The following is a 19,698-nucleotide window of genomic DNA, read 5'->3' on the forward strand; positions in this document are numbered from 1 at the left end:
CACTTGGCCAGGACTGGAGGCGAGCTGCAGAAAATCACTAGTCACCCCTTACCTTTGTGAACTGATCTGATTAGTTACTCTCTGTGCTTAGTTCATTCTGGTTCGTTGATCTCTCTCTCTCTTTCTGTTACTGATCCCATGACATTTCATCTAGTTGATATCCACTCTAAAGGCTTGTTATGATGTCGGGAGGAGCTGTGGGAAATTCTTGCTGTTGTCAAGATGGGAAGTGTTGGGAGGAGTCACAAATGCTTGGTCACAGGGGTGGCGCTTGTAAGTCAGTAGCCCACAAGCTCAATGGCAAGGACGCCATGAACTGAGGGGAATATTTGTTTGGAGGAGTTGGAGGGTGTGAGATGGATATTTTGTCTCTTCCCCCTGCCCCCTGCTGCAAAGGCCAGGTTAACAGAATGTCTAGTAATGGGACCTGGAATGGTGCCCTGGTAGCTGATAGGATACCAGAGTCCGTTTCCACTAGCCGGTGTCTTTGGCAGCATTTCTCCTGTAATTAGTGTTTGTCGAATCTGCTGCTGGACCCTTTGTTTCCTTCACCCTGGCTACCTGCCACCTTGGGCGCAATGCATCCTGCTCCTCCTCCTCAGTGTGCCTGACTCAGATGCTGATTCCACTCCATGGGCAAACCCTTCTTCCTCAGCCCATATTTCCAGAACATATCACTGACGAGGAAGTGACATTCCAGTGCATCCAGGAAAGAGATTTACTAAGAACGAAAGGGTGAAGTTGCCTGGATGTTCTCTTGTCACCCAGGCAACAATGCAGTTTGCATCTCTGCTGTCTTTCCTTCTCTGTATCATTGCACCTTGATTCCTAGCCCCTGTTGTATTTTGCTACTTGCTGGATTGGGGGATTTTTAATTCTGGTATTCAAGACAAGCAGAGCCTCTGCCCCTAACAATGAGTCCTCTGTCTTCTCCTACACAGGGTCTCAGCTGACAGTGCAGAGTGCACACAATGGGCATGGCCATTTAAAATTAATGTTCACTACTGAAAATAGTGATATGCTTAACCTCAACTCCTCTGGAGCCAAGTCCAACTCCTACTGAAGTCGATGGCACTTGCACACCATGCTCAGGTGCACCATTGGTTTTTCCAAGATTGAGTGCATGGATGTTGGGTCAGGCTCCTGGTGTAGTAGCTGAGAGTTGATTTCAGTGCATTCAAAGAGTATCTCCATTAGTCTATGCTCGTTGAAGCTGCTGTGTCAGCATATCTAGTTGGGTGTGGTATAATCTTCTTTGGTTTATCAAGTGAAATCTGGGTATGTTCTGAATTAGGCTGGACTGTGGAGAAATCTTTGGTGCAGTGTTCTATTTTAGGGCCCAATCCTGTGAGATGCTGAGCGCCCTCGGGTCCTACTGCCTCTATTGGGATTTAACAGTACTCAGCACCTCAGAGGTTTGGGCTTTTACGTAGCAATCATGGATTCTATCAGACCCTCACTGTTGTATCAGTTTTAAAGGGATACTGTCTGAATGTAGGTTTTCTTTAAAACCAAACCAAACCCGCGTATTTACAAAACTTGCCAGGAACAGAAATGTTTTAGTGACTTGTTCATGAAACTGAAATTCATTGATTCTGTTTTTTCTTAATTATTTGACCATTCCTTACTTTATGCTAGTGCCAGAGACCCAAAACTGACTATAGACCAAAAGTAAAACTAACCAGTTAGTTTCATTGTCCTTAGTTGAAGTGCAAAACTTAACTGATTAATGGAAATAAAGGTAAATGATTTTAAACATTTTTCAATAAGTAGCCCAGAGAAGATTCTGTTTTTAATAATTTTTTTAGCTAGAAAGTGTCACTTCAAGATAAACTGTGGTTTCTGTCCTTTTTTGTTTGTTTGTTTTTGTTTTTTCTTCTTCTCCGTTTACAAGATGTTCATTTAGGCTGATCTAAATCACAAACCTGGGGTCACTCAGTAAAATGTCTCCTATGTTTCATTTCCACTCATGCAGGGCAGAAGATAATATTAACAAGCGGTGACTCCTAAACGCATGTAATTTCTCCCTGGGCCAGTTGACCTGACCCACTGTTCTGCAGGGACCTCCCTAGAATTAATTCATGATTAGCATACCCATTAAGAAGAACTGAGTAGGTACCTGTTTCCCCATCTTTCTGAGGATTACAAAACTGGTAGCGTGTGAGCAAAAGGCTCTTCTAAAGTCTCCTTAGTACCAAACTGAATCTGTGGTGTCTTGAAAAATAACTTGTCCCATCTTCTAATGTGACTTCAGGTGATGCTCACAATCCCATCAGCTATCTATTTGATTTGGGATCAGACAATCCTTTTCATTACTGTGGAGGGGTGGTGAGAAATCTGTCCAAGAGTGGAAGACCTGGCCAGCTTTTGTGGGCAATCAGAGTAGCAAAATAGAATGTTTCTGAAAGAAATTTTCAAGTGTCCTTTCCCCTGCCTATAAAACCCTCTTTTGCCAGCCAGCAAGAGTTAGTCCCAGAAATGAGAAATTATCTTTTTTCACATCTGGATTGCTTTCTATAAGATATCTCAAGTTTTTCCCCCCCTCCAGATATCACATCCTCTTCTGCTTAATTGGGCAAGTTTGGGCCCAAACTTAATTGGGCCTTCCTCTGCAGCATGTGGCCTGGGTCACTTGCAGGTTTAAGCTAGTGTAAATGGGGGGTTCTCTGTAACTTGAAGTCTTTACACCGCGATTTGAGACTTGAGTAACTCAGCCAGAGGTTAGGGGTCTATTACAGGAGTGGGTACATGAGATTCTGTGGCCTGAAATGTGCAGGAGGTCAGACTAGATGATCATGATGGTCCCTTCTGACCTCAAAGTCTATGAGTATTGGCCTGTGTCTGTCTCTCCTCCAAGCCATAGAACCCCACTCCTCATCTCTGTGACATGGGCATACATCCAAGGGAGAACCAGGCTCCTCTTTAGGCCTAGTTCATTGAGATGTTACCCAAAGGAGCCCCAGCCTCCTCCCTGGTGCTCACCTTCCTCCTGCCCTCACTGTTCCCCTGGTTTTGATCTTTCAGTGAGCACTTCAGAGCTGAGCCTGAGGTGACCCCTTAGGCAGTGTGTTTGTGACCGTTAGAAGCAGAGGAACCCTTTTCTAATATCTGAAAATACCTTGGACAACTTGTCAGTTGTGACAGTTTTTATAGTTGTGTATCTTCTAAATTAAAACAAACAGAAAACAAGAGGGGAAAATCCAGAAGCTCTGCAGCCTTTTCCATCTGCTTGCTTTGCACCCCTCCCTCAGAAACCCTTCAGGGAATCCCAGGTTAAGAACCTCTGTTGTTAGGCCACAGGGCTTGTGCATTCCACTTGAGTGGAGGCTTCTCAGGGCAGGTAACCTTGGCTTTGCTTACTCTGTTGCAAATCAGACACAGCATGACCTCTCTGCTGCTGTGAACTGGCTCTGGATTAATCTTTTACCGTTTCATCTGTCCTCTTTCAGATAGTGATATGCTCCACCATTTTGCAACCAGGAATCTCCATGCACAACTGTGTCATGGTGCTTTCTAAATGTGCAGTGTCTTCAAATGTTCTCTTTGTGGCTGGGGACATATTGCAACTAGAGTCTGATCCAAAGGCTATGTAAATCCATGGACATCTTTCCATTGACTTCAACAGGCTTTGGATCAGTCCTCCAGTGTCTGGCCCCAGCTCAGTAAAGCACCTGAGCACAGGTTTAAAGTGTGCGTGCATCTGACGAAGTGGGTATTCACCCACGAAAGCTCATGCTCCAATATGTCTGTTAGTCTATAAGATGCCACAGGACTCTCGGTCATGTTTAAAGTAAATCACTCCTGAATTGGAGGAGCAGCAGCAAAGGAAACATAAATCAAAGGCAACATTCTTTCAACCTCCACATGCTTTTTCTCATGCTGATTTCATCCCCATTTCCCACCCCTCCCAGTTCTGGCATGGCCCCTATCTATTCCTTCCTCTTTGGTGAGGGGGCTGACTAAGTCTGAAAGCTGAGTGATAGGCCTGGGACCAACCTGCTGGGGGTAAATAGTTTGGGTGGTGGTGGTTGGTTTTTTTTTTTTTAAATATTATTTAAATGATCTATTAAATTCATCTGAACCCTTCATTTTGCTGCTTTCTGTATGTATGATCCACCTGGCCTTCATCCTAAAAAAGCCTAGTATCTCATTATTTATTGGCAGGCAAACATTTTGTGTCTGCTCCAACAGATCTGCCCACCATTAATTTAACATCCTCCCAACTCATGTTCCTGTTTTGGTTTGGTTTTTTTCAACTCTAAAGCAGAATTCTGAAATGTTTTAAAAATAATAATTTCCACAGTGACCATTACAAGATCATTCTCGTCAGAAAGGCCAGATCAAATGTTTTAAGAAAGGAGGGAACAATTTACATTTTATTTCTTATTTATTTGTCATGTTTACATCTCTTTCTCTGTTCCAGACCTGGATATAATAATGAGAGCATTAAAAATACTTCATTTGTCTGGTTTTGCTGGTTAATAATGCTTTTTTCTTTACTTAAAAAGAAAAAAAAAAAGATTCCCGAATTATTTTTTTCTTGTCTGTATAAAATGTATAAAGAGATATTTGTTTCTAAAGATGCATTATCACTCCTTTGTGAACTGGGGCTGGGGACAAATCTCAGAGTACAAGATAATAATAAAATCCTATCCTGTTCTACTTAATTGTTCTCACCGTATGATTAAAGGGTTATTCCACTTTCTTGTTTGTGGTTACTTGATATTAAAAATGTGTAGAAACTAGGTATCTGTTTTTGCTCAATGAGAGGATAAAATGTTGTGTATATATTTAGATATACTGTGTAGTTCAAAGTAACATCAATAAGGGATAGTGCATCTTTATTAGAGCAATAAGTTACTAGTGTCAACTGAAGTCTACTTTAAGATCCTTGAAGAAAACGGCCTGATTCTGATTCCATTTGCATGTGTGTAAATTAGGAGTAACTCCTCTGAAAAGGGAATAAGTGGAGTTACACTGGTATAAAACTGGTGTGAGAGAAATTGGAATCAGGCCCCCAAGAGTCATCCAAATCTGTGGAGATCTATGTATGTTTGGGGCACCATTATCTCTTCTCCCCCCCCCCCCCCCCCAAATTTAGATAATGATTTTTTTTCTTTTTGTCTGGGGTGAAATGATTCCTATCAAGAAGGTTCTTAAAGGCGATTGCTAAATTGGGACTCTTTGCTCATTTTGATCTTTGTATAGTTCTTGCGATCATGGAAAATCTTGGCTCTGAAGCAATCTCTCTGGTGTTCTCTTTTCTGTTGTTATTTTACTGTAAAACAGGCCTACAGTATTTGCACTAAAACAAAAAGCTTGTTAGAGAAAGCTTGCTGCTATGAAAGAAAGAACATATTAAAACAGTTGCTTTTACAATTTTAACTGAGTAGCATTTTATAGAATAAAATCAATTTAGATTGGAAAAGAAGAATGAAGTCCCTCCCCCCACCACCCCTCTTCTTTTCATCCTCCTTTCTTTTCCTTCCATTTCTTCATGGTTTGTTCCTCCTCTCCCTCGGTGCTCAGTTGTAATGATTGCCTGTGTTGTTGACTATGCTGCTGGGAGTTATGACACTTGTAAATCCTGTTTTAATGACGTTGTGGACACATTTTGTATAAGGAGAGCTAACTGGAGTTCTTCTCTCTGTTAATTGAAGTAATTAAAAGGCTGTCTTTGCCGTGAACAATTAAAAGCTTGCATGTTCCTTCACTCCAAACAAATGGCTACTGATGCCTGTCTGTAAAACATTTCAGGGCTTCTTTCATCAAAGGGGATGTAATCCAGACAGCTGTTCAGCAGCAACAATGGTAAACAGGGCAGACACTAACGGAATGAACCACATGGGCTAAAAAGCAAATTATGCATTAATCCCTTTCTCTTGCCTTCAAAAAGAAGGGGATGTAACTAGAAAATGCAAGATGTGATGACCTGCTTTACCATCTTTCAGACGGAAGGACTCAAAGCTTCCAACCTGGGGCTAAATTCTGGTCCTGGGTACCTAGCTGGAAGCAGCCTGCATTTACCTGGGGATTTATACAGGGATAACTTTGCCCATCTATGAAAAGCAGCTGCCTCTGGGGTGGAAGGTGGCACCTGTTTACGCACACACAGCAACACTATGTTACAGTTTAGGACAGGAACTAAAGGATCCTGTATCCAGTTGAAAATACAGGAGCAATTTTTGTTAGGCAATCCATAATTAGCCATGTTGGCTTCGGCCCCAACTCCTACAAAGCAGCTCTATTCCTACAGAGTCACTGGATGTTTTATGAGTATGTGCAGTTAGTACTTTGGTTTTGCATCTCCTTTGAAAGACAGGCACCACCCCTTCTTCCATGAAGGAAGCTGTGTTCCTTGCCACACCGTGGAAATGGGTGTTAGGGAAGGATATGCTGATGTGCCGGAATGGCTTACATGAATAACATGGTATGACAAGCCTTCTGAAGGTTAGGGAAATGCTCATGGCACTATGTGTAACCATGAGCCATCAGGCCCTGAGAATATTCCCGTGTGAGTGAACTCAATGGCCAGTGATCTACATCACAACTACAAGTGACACTAAGCAAACACAGAAGTGGAGGAGCAAACAGGCCATGGAGACTGAACTACCTTAGTGTTTGCCCCTCTTGGGCAGGGATGGTGTGATTGGTGAAGGACTCTGAGCACGTACCTGTGATTGCCTTGCTTCAGTTGCTTTGTCTCTGTTCTCAAGGTGCACAGAGGTCTCCAAGGTATCAGACTGGTACCTTTCACCAGCATTAAATTCACCTTACCAAACAAAACAAAATCAGCCATCAGAAGGCCACGTTATTCCCATTCTCCTTAGAAACATAGAGCACATAGTGAGCCCCTGTTTGGTAACACAGTGCTATACCAGAAGAGCTGGTTACAAACATAGGCCTCCCACTCTACTTTCTCCCAGCATGCACTGGCTAGAACAGCCTTTTCCCATCATTAGCCCACAGCCAGTGGAATGTCCACACAGTTACTATAATTTGGTTCTGAAGGATGAAATTACACAGCAGAGCAAAGTCTTCCAGTAACCTTCCTTTCTGTGGGAGGCTAAGTTCAACCACATTTACATGGGAATCTTGGTTTCTGTAGTTCTTTTTTTTAAACCCTTCACTTCATGTGGGAGAAGATTTCTCCTCTGTTCTACTGATTCATGGAGCTTACTATGGAACCACGGGGCTTTGTATTACCACAGATCACATGTTATCCTGGAAGTCAGGAATGCCAGAAGCAGATGTTGCCTTGGTCATTTTACAGGGACAGACTAACAGAAAGTTCAGACCTATTAACTCTTGTCTAGTAGGATCACTGCCTTACTGGCCTCCTTACTGGGTCTAACAATTAGGGGAAGCCACCACTTTCATTTTGCCTGGTCTCCCATCATGAGAGAGAGAGCAGGCTCTCCTCTTATCATAGTCATTGCTAGCATGCAAGAAAGCACCTCCTTTCCCACCAGTCGGTGTACAATAGTGTAGCCAGTTCTTAGGAACCCAGAGGTCTCTTTTCTTAACTCTAAGGCATAGTTATCTCGCACTGTCTGCTGATGTTTAACACCCATGGGACTTTACCTAGAGCAATGCTTTGGTGTTTGGAACAAGGCTGTAGCCTAAAGGGACGATGTGGCTATGCTACACTGGAAATGGCACCTTTGACATCAGCAGCTCTTTGATTTTATCACTATAGGAGCAGATGGGGTGGCAAATGGCAAAAACCCATTCCATAATCAATGGAAAGTACAAGCTCCATGCTATTCTTCGAGAATGCTCAGTGGCACGTAGAGTTGGGGGAGGATGTCATCCAGCATGCTGGTTTGCAATGATGTTTCCACTGCCCCATGGGTAGGATGTGACAGAGGAAAAATGTGACATGAGTGTTGCATCAAATACACTGAAATGGAACAACTGATGCATTTTTGACATTAACATCTTCTGGTCCTGCTCCTATTGAACTCAATGGCCCAATTCCAATTAGTTTTCATGTCAGCAGTAGCAAGCCCTTTGACTAATTGTGACAGGCAAATTGGTTGCCAAGTCCACACATCTCTATGTATGGTGACGCAATTGTTGGCCTCATTCAGCAACATACTTCCGCCACCTTCAGTATTAGGGAGCAGGCTAGCTGGATCGTTGCTCTGTGTGGATATTCCTGGGTCTCTCTTCTAGGGTTCAGCTTTAGGAGTAAGATATCCAGTGGAATGTGCAGTGCAGTGAGCCCCAAAGCCCGATGGGAAAGACTTTCCTTGATGAAGGCAGGACAGGGTCTTGAAATCCTTTGACACTATCTAAGCAGCATAGAAGTGGATTCGTTCCACCTTCCAGTACAATGCACACACACTTCTTTCCACCCTCAAGTGTTAGCACATTTGAACGGTAGGAGTCTCCTTGGTCTGTAGGGTGAAATATTAGCTCTTCTGGGGCTGGCTAAATGAGGTCAAGGAGGCAAGGGCTAAGTTGGGAGGAGGACATAATGGTAGACAAGGAAATAAACTGTTCCGCATGCGGGAGGTTGAGCCTGAAATTGCTCTTTCATTTCACATGTTCCATTTCACAGGTAAGTATTGTGTAGGGAGACAGGGCTTGTGTGGCTGAGCACTTCTATGGTATTGGTAATCAGTTCCAATTATGTACTGCCTCTGTGTTCTATTCAGAGTAGACTCCTTTATGTTCTTCTTTCTACCCTCCTTATTCTGTAACCACAGCTTGTCCTTCAGTTGCTGTGGAGAGGAAGATAAAGAGCTACAGCCAGTGGTACTCTGGTCACGGTCCTTCAGATATGTGTCCCTGAAGGATTACAGGCAGAACCCATCAAAGGACACGTCTCCTCTCTACCCTCACCCCTGGGTATAACACAAAACTGCTGCCCCCTGGCTTCCACTTTCAGGTACATTCATTATTAATTCCCATTAATAACACTCGTGCTGGTGCTTAAGAAATGAGCTTCCACAGCAAGAGATTTTGTTTGAATTTTGGGTAAAGGAAGGTCTGGATCAGTTCTTGTCTTTTGCGACACCCAACCCTCATGCCTGGGGTGTAGCATGGACAGTTTTGCAGAGCCAGGAAAGTGCTTTCACTTCATTCACATTTAGGAAGCTTAAGCTATGATACATTCAAGCAAATTTGAAAACTGCCTGGCTTTGTTTTCATGGGGCCCAAGCAGCAGTGTGCTGGGAAGAACAGGTGCTAGCTTCCGCATGAGCGCCAGCAATTAGCGATACCCACCCTGGGAATAAGAGAAGTCATCTCACTTAGGTCCTCATTCCAGGCTGTCTGACAAAGGGTTACATAGACAAAGAAGATGGTAAAGACTAAAATCCATCATTGCCCGGCTCCAGCCCCTGCATTCACAGGGTAGTGATTGTGTGGAAGGTGTCAGCTGCCCCTTATAGTTTGGAAGGCTTTCCTAATATCTAATCTGAATCTCTCTTGCTGCAGATAAAGCCCATTACTTCCTGCGTTACCTTCAGTGGACACGGAGAACAATTGGTCACTGTCCTAACAGCCCTTAACATATTTTGAAGACTATTATATTGCTTCTTCCCTCATGAGGAGGTGCCTTTTGGATGTGGTGAGTGAAAAGGGCTGGTTGCTGTCCTGAAGGCAGAGTACGGCATTGCTCCCTGAGGACTGGCTGATGCTTATTAGACACAGGCCAGCATAGGAGGTGGTTTGTGCATGGTACTGGCCAGACCCAGTGAGAGAACCAGCCACACACAATGTCTCCCAGAGTTCCCTGGTGCATGGGGGAAAGCACGTCCTCTGCAATGCCTCTTAGTGCAGCATATGCTCCCCTTTGTGGCCAACCATTTCTGCTGGCAGTTGCAGGCAGAGGTGATGCCACTGGGCCCCCTTCCTCCTCACCCCTTTTGTGCTGGCTCACAGCAGTAGCAGGGGAGCAGTCCCTGTGCTCAGGAAAATACAAGGGCTGCAACTACGGCTGGCCACTGTGCATGGGGCTGAAAGGGGGAAAAGGCTCCTTGGTGCCCCTGGCGCCTAACCACTGCATGTTCACACCTGGATTGGGGGGTGGGGGCTCAGCATTTAAAGGGGCACTGTCAATGTAAAACTCCTCTATTAATCATGTGATTCCTCACCTCTGCTACTGAATAGTTAACATCACCCATTTAAGGTATTCTTGGATTTTGTGAAAGTTGACTGGCCCAAGGCCATTGAATTTCCAACTGTACAGGGGACTGGTTCACTTCAAACCACCCCACCCTTACCCCAACCCTCCTGTTTTCATTGGATCATGAGAGGGAAGCTCCTAAAGGATGGATGATGCTGGGGTGCAGATACCCAACAGGATGATGCAGCAGGAACAGCTCTTGCATATAGGCAGGTCCCTCTCCAGTAAGGGTGTTACAAACCAACAGGGCCGGCTTAAATATATTGTTATTTCAACAGCCTATGGCAAGAGGTGGAAGGAGGCTTCACATTGGATGTTGCAAGTCAGGACTTGGGTGTATTGGCTGAGCTGTCCAGTGTTTATGAAGGTAAAAAATTAATAACATCTGCAGTGCTCCTGTTGGTGTGTCAGTAAGCTCATGGGGAGAGGGTTGCGTCTGTGTGTGCACATACACTATGGATGGCTCAGGATACCGTTCAGGCAATAATTTTCCAGCCGGGCATCAGTCAATATTGGCAAATACAGCGTTATGCCCCTCACTTTAAAAAGATGTTGTTGTCATATTTTGCACCCCTGGGAGAATCCAGGCAGGGACTATGTATTCCTCTGTGTTCTGAAAGGATTGGAACACTGTGAATGACACTGCAGTCTAAATGCTAAATCCTTTCTCATCACGGACCTTCCACAGCAAATGAGGGAGGGGTCCTACAGACAACAGCCTCCTTCATTATACAGCCCTGAGTCATCCCCAGAGTATGGTCCATCCTGGGCAGTGAATGAGGCAGGGGTCCTGTGCAAAGAATATTATGTGCTCATGTAATTAAAGACTGGCTCAAAATGCCTAATTAGGCTGACTGGGAGAACTTGGCTGAGAGACGCAGCGGCAGAACTGAGCTAGTGTTTGCCAGTCCAAAGCTCCTCAACAGTAATTAATCCCTAAATGTCCAATTGTTCAGAGTTCAAGGAAACACCTCCTACCACTGTACTTTGTGTTCCTGTTAAGCAAGGAGAGACGGCAGGGCGTGTGCCCGCATTCTGTAAGAGCGACACGCCTGGGGTGTTGTTAGGAACTAGACCGAAGGTTGAGTATAATTATTAACCATCTAAGTGTCCCAGGGTTGCACAATAGCCCATGTCTCAGAATGCCTTGTTGCAATTGTACATTTGCTTTGTTTCTAAAGATAAATACAGAATCCTTTTAAATATATGCATTCTAGTAAAGAGCTGTTTGTTCCCCTGCCAAGGTAGCTCATGACATAAGGCTGAAAGCCATTAGTAAAAGGGGGAAGAAATTAAATATATAGAACCAGAGCCTTAGCTGGAGTCAATCAATGTAGCACCATTGAAGTCAACAGAGCTATGCCTATTTACACTAGCTATGGAGCTGGCCCAGGGGTTTTCCCTTTGTCCTGATGTTGATAAAAAATGACCGCTGGGTTAATTTAAAAGTCTTACTTGTTATTTTCATTTGTTTGTATGTGTCTTGAAAAGTCACTGAGGGGGGAAAAAATGGTTTAGAATTTCAAATGGCTGTATGTGGTCTAGCTGCTTTAGGTCATTTGCCACTGCAGCACCTTTTGCTGTAACCCCTTCTGGAGCGCAGCCCTGGGGAGATGGCCATTCCAAGTCAGACGGGTGGTTTTGAAAAGGCAGGTGGTTGTTGTGTAGGCACTCCAGGAAGCTCAGGTAAGTTGCAGCATCAGGTGTCATCCAGAGAGGGGCGGGAGTTGTGTCATGCCCTTTATTTCCTCATATGCGTTTTTAGAGAGATCCCTTCTTTTTTTTTACCCAGCTTTTCAGCTAGGTGTAGCAGAGGCTGGAGCCTGGGCTCTGAAGCCAAGGGAAGAGGATGGGTTTCAAAGCCTGAGCTCCAGCCTGAACTGCAACTTCAAAGCACTGTCTACACAGCTATTTTTGGAGTGCTAGCGCTAACCCGAGTCTGTTGACCCGGGCTGGGACGCTCACTGCTGTGGGCTCCAAAATGCTGGGTAGACATTAGTGGCTAAGGTATCACACTCTTTATTGTGGAGCCTGGATAGCTGAGCAGGTTCCTTGAGAATGCCAGGGGGCCCAGGAACGGGCCTCAGGGCCACCGCTAGCGCCTCAGAACTGCTGTATCATTATTTACTTATTAGTTGTATTATAGTAGCACCTAGATGCCCCAGCTAAGATCAGGACCTCATTGTGCTAGGCACTGTACAACTACATAGTGAGAGCCAGCCCCTGCCCTAAAGGGCTTACAATTTAAATACAGACAGATGAAGGGTGTGAAGGGAAGGTCAAGAGGCAGGGATTTGACCAAGGTCACACAGCAGACAGGAACAGAACTCAAGTCTCCTTAGTCCCACCCTAGTTCCCCACCCACTAGACCACACAGAGTAGTTTCTGTGAGTAACTGAACTTCCTTCCCTACGTACAATGAAGAGGCCCTATATTGTGATGGACTTTCTGGGCTTGCTCCAATTCCCAGCCCCAGAGACCCACAGCTCACTGGCATAGAGTGGGCCTCTGCCAATATCTAAATCTGGGGCCAAATTTGAGCTGCTGATCTGGTTCATAATTAACAACTACTGTGTAATTCCTAAAAACATTTATTGGGGCATGCAAACCCTTCAGGGCCTGCCAGATGAATCCCGGCTTTCTGGCCAGAAGCACCTCACCCCATTTTCTACAGGAAGGCTAGTTCCCAAAAGCCAGACTGAAGGTTCTGGTATATGCAGGACACTGACACAGGAAACCAAACTCCATGATTTTAGAGACTTCCAGTTATCCTGCTCTAGATCCTAGACAGGCCTGTGGTACTCCTGGCAGGGCTGGAATAGACCTTCTCATGATTATATTGGAGGCGAGGGAAGGCATTTGAATCCATTAAGTGGTTCAGCAACAAGACAGGTCCATTTGGGTTATATAATGGCAGCTCTCATGCCAGATGGGGGTAGCTAGGAGGAGCTCTTCTTAGAGGGCCCTCAAAGAGACTGAGCTGCCCCTAGGCCTAAGGGTAAAGAGAGAGGTGGATGTCTGTTGTTCTAGGCCACATGCTCCTTTGGTTGCATGCTGGAGTGAGGCAAAGTGTATGGGTGTGGTACAGCTAAAAGCCCATGTGCTGGCACGAAGAGTGCCTGTTTGGAAGGAACACATCCCCATTGTCCCAGGCAAAACTTCTGTGACAATCCAGAACACACCAATCAGAGATAGGATGGGGTACGCGAGTTGAGAGAAGCTGATGTATGATATAATGAGAATGCAATGTAACCTACTATAAAAAGCTTATCGCCATTTCATTTCACGTAGGCCGCCTAACAGACCTTGGCAGCTGGATAAAACTGCTGCTGATCTAGAGGGGTTTCTCTTATATTTCTTCCTAAAAGCAAGGTTGAAGAGGCCTGTATGGTGGACTAGGAGCCTGGAACACCTGTGTTCTAACCCTAAACTCTGCTACTGACTCACTGTGCTACCACGAACAAGTCACTTAATTTTCTGTGACTCAGTTTCTCCATCTATAAATTGGGGAGTTATGAGGTTTAATTACTGTCTGTCAAATGCTTTGAGATCCTTGCCTAAAAGATGCTGCAAATGCACCAGGTAGTAATTATTAAAATGCCAAAAAGATTGTAAAAGCTCTGGGACAAAGAGAAAGTCAGAGGAGAGGCTACATTGCCGACTGCTTGGTCTCAGATATGCATGCCCCTCATTTTGATGGCAAACCTGATGTTATCTGTAGACAAATGAACTCATTCACCCCTTCTTGTAGCAGACTGGCTGTGACATGCAGCTTACTCATTAGTTGGCCAGGCCCATCCGTCATCTTTCCAGAAGTATGAGCAATAAGGGGGTAAAAATTCCACAGAAAGGGGAAGTGTCAGCAAGCTGGGATGTGCAGGCCTTTATCACTGCTTCTGAACTGCAGTTCTGCCTAACTGACAGGAACATATCTAATCTGGCCCTAGAGATACGTGCCCTAGGGCAGGGGAGAGCTGTTGCATTACTGTAGAAGAGAGGAAGCAGGAGGGTTTTCTGATGTAAGGAGTTTCAGTTAATGGAGTCAGGGAGGAGTATTTGACTTGGGCTGGGGGAGGGGAAGAGAGTTTTTTGTTTTTTAAAAACATCAGGGCCCTGTGCAGCAAAGCACTTAAATATATAAGCCTATGCTGAAAGTTAAGCATGTGCTTAAGTGCTTTGCTGAATAGGGATGTGCCTAAGCACACATTTAAATGCTTTGATGAATTAGGGCCTAAGTGAATTTATTGCTAATGAAAGTTACAAAATTGACAGGACTGAAGACCCTTGAGTATGCTGGAAAAAAACCCACATGGCAGCAATGTGCCTCAGTGCTGACCGGGTGGGATTGATTTTTGGGGTGAGACGGAAGTTCAGTGCCCATGATTTATTCAGTTCTTAGTTCATGGGATGGGAAACTCTTTTGAATCTAGCTCACGTATGTGGGTTGCGGGGAATGCCTTGGTGTGCCATCTTGTTGCATCTGGATGACCATTCATGACCTGAAAGCACAGTGTCAAGCTCTCATTGTGAGTCTCACCAAAAATATCAGAGAGCCTGTACCACTTATCCAGCCATGCTTTTTCTCCCATTAAAAGAAACATGGAGGGTCCGCTCAGATGGGACCCAAATCCAAATCAACGCTGGTTTTGGTGTCCCAACCCAGTTGTAATAGAATAACAGAATCATAGAAGATGAGGGTTGGAAGAGATCTCGGGAGGTCATCTAGTCCAACCCCCTGCTCAAAGCAGGACCAACACCAACTAAATCATCCCAGCCAGGGCTTTGTCAAGCTGGGCCTTTAAAACCTTCTAAGGATGGAGATTCCACCACCTCCCTAAGTAACCCATTCCAGTGCTTCATCCTCCTCCTAGTGAAACAGTGTTTCCTAATATCCAACCTAGATCTCCCCCACTGCAACTTGAGACCATTGCTCCTTGTTCTGTCATCTGCCACCACTAAGAACAGCCGAGCTCCATTCTCTTTGGAACCCCCCCTTCAGGTAGTTGAAGGCTGCTATCAAATTCCCCCTCACTCTTCTCTTTTGCAGACTAAACAAGCCCAGTTCCCTCAGCCTCTCCTTGTAAGTCCTGTGCCCCAGCTACTTGATCATTTTCGTTGACCTCTGCTGGACTCTCTCCAATTTGTCCACATCCTTTCTGTAGTGGGGGGCCCAAAACTGGACGCAATACTCCAGCTGTGGTCTCACTAGTGCCAAATAGAGGGGGATAATCACTTCTGTGATCTGCTGGCAATGCTTCTACTAATACAGCCCAATATGCCATTAGCCTTCTTGGCAACAAGGGCACACTTCTGACTCATATCCAGCGTCTCGTCCATTGTAATCCCCAGGTCCTTTTCTGCAGAACTGCTGCTTAGCCAGTCGGTCCCCAGCCTGTAGCAGTGCATGGGATTCTTCTGTTGTAAGTGCAGGACTCTGCATTTGTCCTTGTTGAACCTCATCAGATTTCTTTTGGCCCAATCCTCCAATTTGTTTAGGTCACTCCGAACCCTATCCCTACCCTCCAGCGTATCTACTTCTCCCCCCAGTTTAGTGTCATCTGCGAACTTGCTGAGGGTGCAATTAATCCCATCATCCAGATCATTAATAAAGATGTGGAACAAAACCGGCCCCAGGACCGACCCCTGGGGTACTCTGCTTGATACTGGCTGCCAACTAGACATTGAGCCGTTGATCACTACCCGTTGAGCCCAACAATCTAGCCAGCTTTCTAGTCCATTAATCCAATCCATACTTTTTTAACTTGCTGGCAAGAACACTGTGCGAGACCGTATCAAAAGCTTTGCTAAAGTCAAGATGTATCACGTCCACTGCTTTCCCCATATCCACAGAGCCAGTTATCTCACCATAGAAGGCAATCAGGTTGGTCAGGAATGACTTGCCCTTGGTGAATCCATGTTGACTGTTCCTGATCACTTTCCTCTCCTCCAAGTGCTTCAAAATGGATTCCTTGAGGACCTGCTCCATGATGAGACAGTCTCGTACACACAGGCCCATGCACTGTCCCTGAAAACAGGTTGCTGTGCATGGTTATCTCACTTAATTGCTGGAGGCATAGAGAGGTGTGGGGTGCAGAATGAGGAAATTCTGGAAAATGTCAATTTCCTTGGCTAATAAATCCATAACATACAGGGAAATTGCTACAAAAGTCACATGCACAGGTACATAAATGCACAGAGAGCTGGGACTAGGTCCCTGGTTCTTCCACCCCAAAAACAACTTTAGCTAAAAGAAGACTTACTCAGGTAGAGGGCGTAGGGCCCTTACCCTCCTTTTGAGCCAGACACTAGAGTTCAATGTCACACAGTTACCCAGAGCCAGTACATTCCTAGCCAGTTGGAGCGTTGTATGAGATTTTTCTGAAAGCTTGTATTTTCTGTTTGCAGGCCCAGCTTCCCATTTGAGTGGCACCGCATGACTTGAAACGGGCTCCAGTAGACAGATAATTTGTACTGATGTTTCTCATTGGTGTTTTCCATTCCTGGCTTTGGCCTATCCATAATCTGCTGTTTTGCTACTGAGGACTCTGCTTGACAACTTGACCGTTGCCAATGCATGTGACCTTCCTATGGAGCTGCTTAGCTTTCATTCTGTTACAATATCTTTACCACTGCGGCCTGGTAATTGCTGTGTGCCAGACATCATGAACTGATCACTCATGGTTGCTTTATTTAAAATAAAACCTGGCAACTATTTTTATTTTTAAGTAAATTTCATGCTAGTGAAAGAAGCTTGCTTGGCAACCCGAGACTGAAGCCCTCTGGTTCTTTGACTAGCTCTTTGGATAGGACTGTCTCTTTCTTCTATGTTTGGAACGTGCTTAGCACAGCATCTGTATGGTGAGAGAGGTCGCCAGTCTCCATGGCTCATTTAGTCCTAGGTGTGTCTGCTAAGGCTGCCAACAAAACAAAGGAGCTGCACAGTACTGATTTTGATTCTTCTTGTGTAACAAGGACATCTTTCCACCAGTTCATTTCATCGGCCACTGAACGGGTGCCAGTTAGCCACACTGAAAGTTAGCTTTCAGTCTCTGCTAACCCAAGATGGAGTTGAACTGGTGACTGGCCGTGTATTTTGCTACTAGCCTCTGGATCCACAGATCTGGGGACTTTAAATAGCTTCAGATTGTGAAGGGGAATATTGGATTAGGGTGCTCTAGATAAACCCAGATGGAACTAGTCAGTGTGGGATGTGATTCTCATGGATTTTGTAAACACAAACCAGTCGATTAGATTCAACAAGCTCTTGCTCCCTGAGCTGAAGTCTTTAGGGTACGTCTATACTTACCTCCGGGTTCGGCGGTAAGCAATCGATCTTCTGGGATCAATTTATCGCGTCTTGTCTAGACGCGATAAATCGATCCCGGAAGTGCTCGCCGTCGACACCGGTACTCCTGCTTCGCAAGAGGAGTACGCGGAGTCGACGGGGGAGCCTGCCTGCCGCGTGTGGACCCGCGGTAAGTACCTTGTAGTTCGAACTAAGATACTTCGACTTCAGCTACGTTATTCATGTAGCTGAAGTTGCGTATCTTAGTTCGAACTGGGGGGTTAGTGTGAACCAGCCCTTAGGCTGTGTCTACACTACCATGGTAAGTCGACCTATACTATGCAACTCTAGCTATGTGAATAACGTAGCTGGAGTCGACGTACCTTAGGTCGAGTTACCGTGGAGTCTATACTGTGGGGGGGTCAACGGGAGAAACTCTCCCATCGACTTACCTTACTCTTCTCGTCAGGGGTAGAGTACAGAGGTCGACTGGAGAGCGATCTGCTGTCGATTTGGTGGGTCTTCACTAGACCCGCTAAATTGACCGCCGGTAGATTGATCTTAGAGCGTCGATCCCAGCTGTAGTGTAGACATAGCCTTAGACTTTGTCTACACTAGAAGGGGTTTTCCAGTATAGTTATACTGGTATAGCAGTACAGGCAAAAACCCTAGTGGAGATGTAGCTTCTATCTGCGAAAGGCGTTCTTTTGCCGGTACAACATATACCCTGAAAAAAATAAACTATACCAGCAAAACAACTTTTTTTGCTGGTACAACTGTGTCTATATTAGGGCTTTTTGTCAGCATACAAATGCCATGAAGAATCACAATCCTAACCAACATTATTACACCAGCAAAACTTTCTAGTGTATACCTAGTCTTGGTTTCACATCCTGAGGGTGGTTTTGGCTGCAGCCCTCTTGTTATTAAAGTTTCCCCTCTTTCCAGCAGAACTACTGTCCAGTTATACTAGATGTTTTGGATGAAATAATGATACTGCAATAATCTGGTGCCCTCTAGTGGCAAACCTGAAAGTCACAATAGTCATAGCAATTTAGGTAACTATTAAGGAGACTTTAACAAACAATCCAGTAATAATTACTAAGGGTGAAATCATCTCAGGTAGAATTGAGAAAAACAGCAGACATTACTAGTGGCTGTGTGCTTAAAGTAGGATCAAACTGATTGTTCCTGCCAAACCGTGCATTCTAAAAGCCCCCATTCCAACTCGGGCCTTCATGTTTTTTGCAATTTCACCCCCACTCTCCTCTCGGCTGTGACTGTATCCCACTTCTGGTGACTTTCATCCCTCTCTCTGGTGAGTTTGAGACCTCACACTTTTGGCTGATTGGCCACATTTACTCGTAGTAATCCTGATGATTTCCCTGCTTGCAGGATGGAAATGTAGCTTCAGTAAGCACTTCCATGCTCCCAGTAAAGGCCAGCCTTTGCACATGAGTTGTCCCCATTCATCCCAGGGAGTGTAGTCTGACTCCAAAGAGAAGCTTTTAGCCCATTGCTCCATAAACATGGACGCTATCATCCTCAGGTTTGTTGAAATGAAAGCCCTGTTGATAGTTCCATCCCGTAGATGAAGAAATGGATGAGTAGGAAGATACGAGGCATCTCGATAGACAGATGTTTGGCTTTGCTAGGTCACAAAGCCAAGGAAGCAGCCCAGAGTTTCATGTTAATTTTGAATTCTACATGGGAGGATATGTTTAAGACCTGCAGTTCATGAAAGAGGTAAAGGTAGTGGTGCCCCTGTGTTGTGAGGTGTCAGCCCTGAACCTGAGCTTTGTCTTTGTTTGTTTTTGTGCACTGTGACTGCCATGTTCTTCATTCATTTTTAGTCAAGGTTTTTGTTTTATATCCTTTTACTCAGTCTAGTACCCCACTATTCCACTTCCCTGAAATTCTCAATAGTCCTGTGACGGGTTGGACCCCTTGGGAAGCCACCTGCTGTGCTGAGATACCACTGAGTCTACCTGTTGTGCCAGCATGGGCCCCCTTAAGAGCTTGGCTCAGCAAGACAGGTTAAAAACCTCCTCTATACACACACAGGCAGGGCCACACCCAGCTGCAGATCAGCTCTGGGAAGACTCAGCTTAAGGGACTTGCTCCAGCACTCAGATGTCCACCTCCCTTGGAGTGAAGACCCAAAGATATATTATGAAATTCGCCCCCTCCCTCAATATGGAGAGAGGTGTGCACACTTCTTCCCCCCGCCCCCAGTTAGAAATTACAGAAACTGGGCTTAATAATAAACAAAACA

The sequence above is a fragment of the Emys orbicularis genome, chromosome 3, assembly GCF_028017835.1.
Source record: "Emys orbicularis isolate rEmyOrb1 chromosome 3, rEmyOrb1.hap1, whole genome shotgun sequence".
Classification (NCBI taxonomy): Eukaryota; Metazoa; Chordata; order Testudines; family Emydidae; genus Emys; species Emys orbicularis.